The 9,468-nt window shown below is 58.4% G+C and overlaps 1 protein-coding gene across 2 annotated transcripts in view; it reads left to right on the top strand.

The window, feature by feature from the left end:
- The first annotated feature begins 4,322 nt into the window (after positions 1-4,322).
- The window catches only part of GRB10 (growth factor receptor bound protein 10), a 116,354-nt gene continuing 111,208 nt past the window's right edge, over positions 4,323-9,468 (top strand). The window contains exon 1 of one of the 2 annotated variants that reach the window (XM_053926357.2): positions 4,323-4,530. The gene's annotated coding sequence lies outside the window, so the exon portion shown is untranslated. The remainder of the gene's footprint in view (positions 4,531-9,468) is intronic. The other variant, XM_053926358.2, reaches the window with a different exon arrangement.

Below are 9,468 nucleotides of genomic sequence, written 5' to 3'. Positions count from 1 at the left end.
TGGCCTGACCTGTTCATGCGCAGGGCTGGTTACCCTATGTTCGTGAACGGTGTGTAGTCTGCCCATCACCTGCCCCTGATGGTTAAGGAACGGCCCTTGTTTTGAGACTGAAGGGAGAAAGGAAGAAAGAGACGATGAAATAAAAAGTCAGGAAGGAAAAGAAAATATGGAGTCTGTCCCTGAAAAATCTGTCATATGCCACCACTCGATCTTAAACTTGGACGAGTTCTAAGCAGTGATGACCTCGAGTGAGGCTGACATGTGAACAAACAAGACGGACCGCACATGACCATGAAACCCAGTTCTCTGCGCAGCTGAAACGTTCCCATGCGGCGGCCAGGAGCTCCGGGCCCAAAGCGGCTGCCAGCCCTCGCTCACACACCCTCCACCTGGACCTGAGTCTGGACGTCAAGCCAGTGCCCATGGGGATCCTCCAGCAGGCGCATCTCTGGGATTAGCCAGTCGGTGTTCTGTAGCCTCACAACCCCTGCAGGCAGATTAACCCTCTCAAAGCAGGGATGCTGACTAATTGAGGTAGCTTCAGGTTTTACCAATTCAAACATTACCTTGAAAAGGATGCCTTCAAAAACGTACATTCGCTCACCTCCACACAGCCGAGGACGTGGTGCCAAGGCTGAATGTTCTGGGCATGAACTGAATGTTACCATCATGTAGTTCTGTTCCTATTTTGGATTCTGTGAGCTTGGAACCCCAGAGATGGCAACTCTCAAGTGTATGGAGCTGTGAAATATTTCATTAAGTAACGTTTGAAAGACATTGCATGGGACAACCTTGAAAAGACAGAAAGCAGATCAGTGGCTGCAGGGAGTGGGGGCCAGAGGGATTTCAAGGGGCAAGAGGGAACCTTCTGGGGTCAGGAAGTTGTTCTGTATCTCCACGGACTTCATGGTTACACAACCGAACACCTTTCCAAAACTCCGCAAAATGTGACTTCTCTCCTGTAGGCAAATCCAATCTCAATAAATCAGACTTAAGCAACATCCTTCGGTGAGTCCCTGATCTGGTTGTAAAGCCAGTTTGACTGAAGCCATTTCAGGAAAGGGGGAGCTCGTACGAAGTTATCACAAGGAAAATGGATCTCCATGGAAGCCTGACACAGGAGCCCAGGGAGACAGGAGACAGAGCGCATCCCTTTGGGGCTTATTTTCGGCGCCTCTGTTCACATAGGGGGCCCGGCTCAGCTGTTCTTCCCCTGGGATCTGAGCTCCAGAGCCCTCAGGGCTTCCAGTCAGACTGCCAGGTGCAGGCGTCAGACTGGCCCACCCTTCCAGCCAGCAGCAAAGGCACCAAACAGGAACCCTTGGGCACAGGGTCGTCCCCAGCAAACCAACTGCCAGGAAGGGGCCCAGGAAAGGCATGTTGTGGGTGGGACCACAGACGGTCCCCCTGAGGGGGAATTGTGCTTGTCAGCCCCCTGACGACAGGGAGACCTCGCACCCTGTCCTCACCTTTGGGGTAAGGTAAAGACACCTGAGCGTGATGATGAGGTCTCTGCTAAGCTTTCCAGCCTGGCTTCTTGCCAAGCCCCCCCGCCTGCCCCATGCCCTCCAGCCCCAGCCCCAGCCCCAGCGCTCCAGGACGGACTGTAACTGCTGGGTGAAGTCTTGCCTGGCTAGGCGCTCGCCTCTCCCTCTGCCTGGCAAGCCTTCACTTCCATTGCCTCTGGGGCTCTTTTTGTCTCGGGCACCCTAGGACCCTGCTGGGGCATGGCCACCCTTTCCCCAACCTCACCAGGTTCCCCACCATGCACTCTGGGGCAGTCTGTGTTTCTTCTCTGTAGAGGATTCAAGGAATCCCCTGGTGCACTGTGGATCAGGGGGGGTCTGTTTAAAACACAAGGGTAAAATCTGTAGGGTGGGGTGGGCCAGTGGTCTGCAGGGGGAGGAGGTGCCCACAGGGGCTCGGAGGCAGATGTTAGGATGGTACGCAGCTGCGGAGCAATGCTGGCCCCCCAGGGAGGGCTGGGGTGGGCCAGCAGTCCTCAGTGCCTGTGATCGCTGGTCCCCAGCTCTGAGTGCCACGGGCAGGGGACTGTGTTCCCGCCCTGCCCCCCTTGCCGGCTGGGCCATGGGACTGGCCTCGGCCCACATGAGCAGAAGTGAGGGCCACGCCTGGCCAGAGTGTTTCACTCCCAGGGTGCCATTCCCTTGCTCTTGTTCCCTTTGCCAAGGCTGCCGGCAGGGTCGTAGACAGTGCTGGGCACTCACAGCATCTCATCCGTGAGCTCTACTGATAAGTTCGTTGGCACGATCTTCCTTCCCAATGATGGCCTCTGTCACTGGTGCCCGCTCAGTGCCAGGCGCTCCCCCTGCTGGGATGACACCGGTGAACAGCAATCAGTTACCCTTGTCACATGCTTGGAGTCAGCAGGGGAGACAAGTACCCATCCATTCATTACTAATTATAATTAGTGTCTGTCCAATTCGCTCCCTTCAGCTGAAGGAAGCTTCTCACTCATTTAGATAATTGGGTTCCTCACTGTCACAAACCCGGTTTCCCGTCCCGACAGCTACCTGCAGCAGGTGCATTTCCCTTGGTTCCTAAAGTGGTCCTGGGTGGGCACCGCCCAGAAAGCAGAGGCGTGTCGGAGTCCGGGCAGAGCAGAGTGCCGTGGGGAAGGGGGGGCACCCGGCCCGGCCCGGGAATTCTGGGGACGCATCTCAGCAGGAGAACACTGGAGGACACTTGTAGATCCCTTCTAGGTCAGTAGTTATGGGACAGCTAAGTGTGGTCCCTGCCATTGGACCTTGTGCGGAGGGCAAAGAAATAGGGGAAAGGACGTCATCGGATCAATGGGCAATGGAATGTGGACCTGGATTGGACACATACCTTTTATCGATACAAGTCTATGAATTTGGTGACTGTACTGAGGTGAAGGAAGATAACACCCCTACTCTTCGGAAAGACATTGTGTACCATGGAAAGCGCCCACAGCACGACACACCTGCCTTCAATGACTCAGAGCTACCGACACAGACACAGGTGCTTCCCGGCTGGTGCGGGCGTTTGGTGCTGATGGGGCCCTTCCACACCGCGGGAAGTTCAAGCCGCTACACTTGTGAGACATTGGCCAAAGTCGAAGTTTTCTCTCCTTAAATTTTCTCAGGAGTCCTTTGTGTTCAGATCTCCTGGGAAGGGGCCGCACCTGGCTCCCCCAAGATTTTCCTGTCTGGCCGTCTGAGCCTGGACCAGTGGGCAGACACTTTCAGGAGGGCTTGGGTTTAGTCACAGAAAAGGGTGACTTTTCATCAACATTTCCGCCCAAAGTAGGAACGGTATAAAAAGTGCCAGAAAGGGGCTTTGGGATCGTCCACACTGTGCACTGACCACTACTTGACTAGGGGCAAGTCCTTCGACATCTGTCAGACGGGTTCCCAGGTCCGCGCAGGGGCCTCTCCCAGGGACAGCTCGCAGGGCCAGAGTCTGGGCTGGCTGGATGAGAGCTCAGTCAGTGTTTGGCACAGGTGCATGCTTAGTAAAAGTAACTTATTGTTGTGGCTGTTTTTTTCCAACATCATTATCATCCTATTTGCAAATCCTATTGTAATGTCGACTCTGCACACACGTTAATGATCGTGTTAATAACAACGGCTTCCATTAATTCAGGGGTTCCCTGCGCCAGGCATTAGATGTCCAAGGCAGGACTTTCTCTAACCCCCAGGCCGGCTCGCTGCCCGTTTCAAAGATAAGGACAGGAAGCTCCTTGGTATTAAGAACCCGTGTAGGGCCTCCCCACTCCACCAGCAAGCACTCCAGTGCTCACACGCAGACGGGGAAACTGAGGTTCGGAGAGGTGAGGCCCCGGACCTGGGTGGCTGTGAGCAGGCAGCGCAAACTCAGGTCCCCTTTCCCGCCCAGGACCACCGGCTCCAGCGTCTTGTCCTTCCGCGGCGCCTGGATGCAGGGTTCAGACTACACAGTGAGGACTTTTGAGTTGCAGAGAATTCGCTTGCAAATTGCCTCTCGGGATAGGTCCGATGTGTCCTCCGCTGGCGCCCGGGCCTGGGATGTGGGGATCCCGCGTGCAGGGGTCCCGGGAGGCAGGACGAGGGGTCCGGGCGCCTACGCCCCGCTGCCCGCCCCGCGCCCGGCCCGGGCAGCTGCCGCTAGAGGGTCCGGCCCCGCGCCCGCGCCCGCGCCACGCCCTGTGCCTGGGCCCCGGCTCCGCCCGCGCTGGCGGCGAGCGGTCCGGGCGGCGGCGGCGGGAGGAGGAGCAGGAAAAGCGGCCGGGGGAGGAGGCGGAGGCGGCGGAGGCGGAGGCGGCGGCGGCGGGCGGGGCCGGACCAGTTTAAAGCCCATCGAGGGGGTGGGGAGGCCGTGAGGAGGCTGGCAGGACCGAGCGGCGCGCCGGCAGCAGGCGCAGCGCTCGGAGGCCGCGGACACCGGCGCGGAGCAAAGTTTGCGCGCAGCCCCTCGGGGGCTCGGGACGCCCCGCGCGCTTCGCCCGCTTGAGCCGGGACGAGGGTCGCCCGCAACCACGCGGAGACAGCCGGGAGCGGCGCCGCGCAGGTACGAAGTTGGGCGGGGAGCGCGGCCGCAAGTTACTTTGTGGTCGGCGCGGCGGGGCCAGGCGGGCGGGCGGTCCCCGCGCCGTCATTGTCTGCGCGCTGCCGCCGGGCTGGGGACGCCGGGCGCCGCGGGGGCGCGGCGGGCGGAAGGGCGTCGCCTGCGGGCCGGGGGCTGCGGCGCCCGGGGCTCGGCCGGCGGCGCGCGGAGGCGGGGAGCGGGCTGCGGGCGCGGGCGCGGCGAGCGGGCCGGGCTGTGCGCGCGGGTGTGGGACCCCGGGGGGCGGTGAAGGCGGCGGCGCCTCCCTGAACCATCCTGTCCGACGCCGGCAGCTCGGGGTGGAAGCCGGGGCCGGGCTGGGTGGGGGGCCGCGCCGTCAGGGCTCCGGCCACCGGCCACGCTCCCGGGCTGCCCTGAGGATGGGCGCCCGCGCTCCTGCAACCCCTGGTGCGCCCGCGCCCGCGCGGCCATACACTCCTCAGCCCAGAGCAGCCCGGCCTCGGGATATGTAGACACACATGTGTTTTTTTTGGTTCCGTTAGTGACCCCGCTACCCGCCGCTGGGGCCTAACCGGACCGGAGGGCTCGCGGATTAGCCGCCCGCCAGCCCTGGAAACGTGATAAGAGCCCGGCGGTTTGCAGAAGGAAATTTCTGATGCAACTCTCCGCCTTCCCCGATTGCCTCTCCAAACGCCCGCCCGGAGAAGGCCCTGCAGCGTGTGCCGTGTGGAAATTAGGGTATTCTCTACTTTTTATTATGTTCTCCTCCTCTTGGGGTTGGAAGAAAAGCCAACTTTTGGTCGTTGGCCTGGACGGAAACGTTGGGAGCCACAGGTGACCAGGACAGGGTCCTGGATCTGTGTGGCCCGTGCACTCGAAAGAACGCTTCTTGCGAACATTGTGCCCAGTTTCCTTCAAGAGATGCAAAGAAAAGACCCGAACAAGCAGCGCTCGTGAGTAAATAGGCGTCGTTGCACAACTTCGTGGGAGCTGCTGTTTACAAGGCCAGGCCCAGAACACTTTGTTTCTGAAAATGCTGAATCAGCCGTTTGGGGCCCCCGGCTTCAGAAATGGTGCTCTACTCCCCATCACACTCCGTCTTCCTCGGAACACATGGGAGCGCGGCCGCCGCGCTGACCGCGGCTTCCAGCACAAAGCTGGCGGTTCCTCCCAGGAGTTCCCTTGGAGACCCCTCCCTTTCTTTCTGGAAGGAAAAATAGGTAGAACCTAGGTTTCTGTAGCAGGAAAAAAAAATCCTGATTTATGGGGATAGGAAAGTGTCTTTTCGGGAGGATTTTATTTGGTAAAAGCCCTGAAACCAAGCGTATTTCCAGGAATGATCTGGATGGTTGGGTGTTTTTTTTGTTGTTGTTTTGTTTTTTTCGGTTCCAGATCAGAACTCTAGGATTACTGCACATAACATTTGAGTTTTATTGGGAATACTTGAAAGAGAAGGGCCGCACAGGCCAAGCTCCAGATTACAGGGGATTCGAGGGCAGGCTGGGTGACACGCCTGGCCAGCTTGTGTAACTGAGAAGCACGGCGACGGATACTCCTGGAGCATGCAGTTTACCAGACACATTCGGAGCCTTGCTGCATTTAATCCTCCGCAGCCCCCTGGCCCCCATTTCACAGGTGCGGACACCGAGGCTCAGGAGGTTACATTGGCATGCCTAGGGTCACATGGCCCGCACATGACGGAGCCTTCCCAAAAACCTAAACTTCAGATGTGTTTCTTTTTTTTAGTTCTGTGCATTTTATGCTTCTGCACAAGTACCTGTGCCTCTGAGACAGAAATGGCCTGAAGGAGGTCCCTGCCACACCCACCCCAGGAGAACAATGGGGCTCTAGGACCCTCCCAGCGGCTCCCAGGGCTGCACTGTGGTGGCCCCGGCCATCATCAATATTTTCTTTTGTCCAGTCACTGTTTATACTCAAACACACGTTTATTTTGGAAGGAGACGTCGATGTCCACAAAGTCACGACTTTGATACGCTAGTTGTGTTTATTGTCATTACAACCGTGTTTTAATAAAAGCTGTGTGCACCCCTGAGTCTCCCATTGCCTGTCGCCTGTGGTCTGTGCCGTTTGGGGGGCAGCGCTGGGGCTGGGCACAATGCCTTCTGTGTGTGGACCAGGAACCTGGGGCCCCAGAGGCTCCCGCCATGTACTTGGCCAGGGCTGTGAACGGCCGTGGCCACCAGGATCGGAACCCAGGGCAGCTCTGGCTCGGTGACAGTGACTGTGTGTGTGGACAGTCAGCCTCCCCGGGGAGAGAAGAACGGAGTCAGAATCCGAGAGCTAGTCCAGAAGTTTTGAGACTGACGATCCAGCTGCTTCGAGACTTCACAGCGTCTAGAGACCGAACTCCTGCGTGAACAGAGACGTCGACTTAGAGCTGGAGAGATTCGGCCGTGGCGTTCCCAGCAGGAGCCAGTGCTTTGAAGGTTGTGTAATGAAGACCGCACGCCCTCCGAATTCTGCCTGACTCCGCGGCAGGGGAAGAAACACCCGCATAAGGAGGAGGTGCTGGAGCTTGCCTCCAGAAGCCAGTGCTGGCTGCAGGGGACTTCTGTCCTGTGTCCTGGGGAGGAGGCCTGTGCATTTGCAGTTTGTGGCAAAACCCCCCGCCTGTTTTACCAACCTGAAATTGTATGGGCTCGGGAGGGGAAGATACTTGCTTTGCCTTTCATTGAAGTGATCAGTTTTATGTTCAAAATTTAAATAAAACCCTTTCTGCTTGTGGAGATTTTTTTCTTTGAATGCATCCTATTTTCTTGCTTACCCCCAGAAATACAGGAGATCACGGAGAAATGAAGAGAGTCAAGCTACTTGGTAGGCGAGGCTTGACAAACAGGTGCTCTGGGGACCTGGGGACCTTCTACAGGGTCTGGGCTAATGGGTGTGTGACTGATCGCCTCCACGCCAGCCCTGGCTAGCATTTGGTTTGTGTTAGTATTTTAGCTGCACACTTCTGGGGCACTGTCTCTGTCCCCTGCCTTCTCCTGCGAGGCTGCCTCCTCTCTGCCTGCCCTCCCTGGCTCCGAGCCGCTTCTGAGCCGGTCTCTGAGCAATGGGCTTTTTTGTCTGTGCTCCCGGCAATCCTGGGGCCTGTTAACCCAGAGGACATGCACGCAGGCGAAGCTTAAAACCACCAGCTGCTGGAAAGGCTGACGTCCCTCCTTGAATAATGGAAGGAAAAACGGCGTGGCTGTCCTTGGAGACAGCAACAAGAACAGCCATGTCCCAGGGTCAACAAAAATCTCAGAGGTGAGATTGAGTGTGTGACTCCCTGTTTTGGGGATTCACAGTCTCTTGGGAGAGCTCTCTCTGGGCTGGAAGGGATCGGCCGGGTGTCAGAGGAGACTTGCTCTCCTCCACGCTGTCCTGCCTACACATGCAGACAGGACGTCAGGGTGGAGACACCTTCCCTGCCCCCGAAGTCGTGGTCTGGATGTGGGGTTCCTGCCTGGGACCCACGGGGTGACAGTGGCTTGTCCTGACTGGATGCCACTGGGAAACGAGAATGTCCGTCCTACATTCAGCCGCCAAGTTTACTTGTGGGTTTGGGGGAAGGGTCTCTGGTCCAGATCCTGAATTTGAGGCCCTTCTTTGGGTTGGGGCAGCCGGGTGGATTGTGTGATTCCGCATCCACTGCGGGAGTGGGGTCTGGGAGGAATTTGCTCCCTCCCCCCGCCCAGGACAGTGGCCAGTACTGACTGCTGCACAGGGCACACTGCCTTGGTAGGACTCTGCTCTCTACCGTGGACGGGCTCCAGGAGCCCAAGCAAGTTAGCCCAGCTCCTCAGGAAAGTGGGAGTCATTGATTAAAGTGTGTTGGGAAAGTGGGATGCTCTTGGAGTTGTGTGCACCGCCCTACCCCCCGGCCCCCCCCCCCCGCACCGTGCATGGCTCTTGTGGAGAGCGGGGAGACGCTGCTCCTGGCACGTTCAGCCCTGGCTTTGAGCTGCTTGAGTGCCCTGCTTTCTATTAATCTGCCAGGTCCGCTAGAAAGAGAACTCCGCTTTCGGTATTTTTGCCTCCTGGTGCTTTGCTCAGGTCAGCTGCACAAAACCTCTCGAGTTGAGGGTCTGAGCAGCCGCCCCCATGCCTGCGGGTTCTTTCCCTGCCTGCACGCAGCAGACAGCTTGAGCTCCTTGCAGGCAGGGACTGTAGGAGCAGAGGTGGGTGGTGGAATGTCCACCTCACCTGACTATACACCCATCCGGGCCAGACAATAGTGAAGAACACTCACCAAAAGTTGGTCCCTTGAGACCAGGAGCCAGAAATGCTCAGGCTCAGCCAGGCTGCAGTGTGGGGTGTGCAGAGGGGATCCCAGTGGCGGAGCTGAGGGTTCGGTCTCTAGGACCCCAAGGTTGGTTGGTGTCCGGGTATCTAGAGACCTTGTTCTAGCTGGGACTGAGGTGCGTGGGCACTGTTAGTCCTGGCAGACGGACTGTGCCCCTGGGCCCCTGGTGGGGGGGGGGGGTTGTGGGTAGTGGCTCTGCATGCAGGTGGGAGCCCGGCATCCCTCTGAAGTCCTGACCAGGTTTTTGTGCCAGGTCCACGGGCCTGAGCACCAGCAGGTACAACCTCACCTGGGAACGTGGCCCATGAAGCAGTCGGGACAGAAAGAGCCTGGCACATGCCGGGCTCCTCCCTCGGAATTTCTCTGTAAGTAGAATGTGTGGTGGACCCCGGCCGTCTGGCGCCTTCTGTGAGCTGTCCTGCGTGTCACTGCAGGAGTCCCATGGGGGTCTCTGAAGGCAGAGACCCACAAGGATTGCCTGAGACCCCTTCTCCCTCATCCGGTCACATGGCTGTCTACAGCCAGGGCCTCCAGGACCACTGGCCGCCAGCTGCGGGGTCCCTCTTGCGATGCCCTGGAGCGCAGGGACCCTGTGCGCCCTAACTTCTCCGATGAGCAGGGCCTCTGGTTTA

The sequence above is a fragment of the Desmodus rotundus genome, chromosome 6 (genome assembly GCF_022682495.2).
Source record: "Desmodus rotundus isolate HL8 chromosome 6, HLdesRot8A.1, whole genome shotgun sequence".
Lineage (NCBI taxonomy): Eukaryota > Metazoa > Chordata > Mammalia > Chiroptera > Phyllostomidae > Desmodus > Desmodus rotundus.
This window is presented reverse-complemented; position numbering and strand designations above follow the sequence as displayed.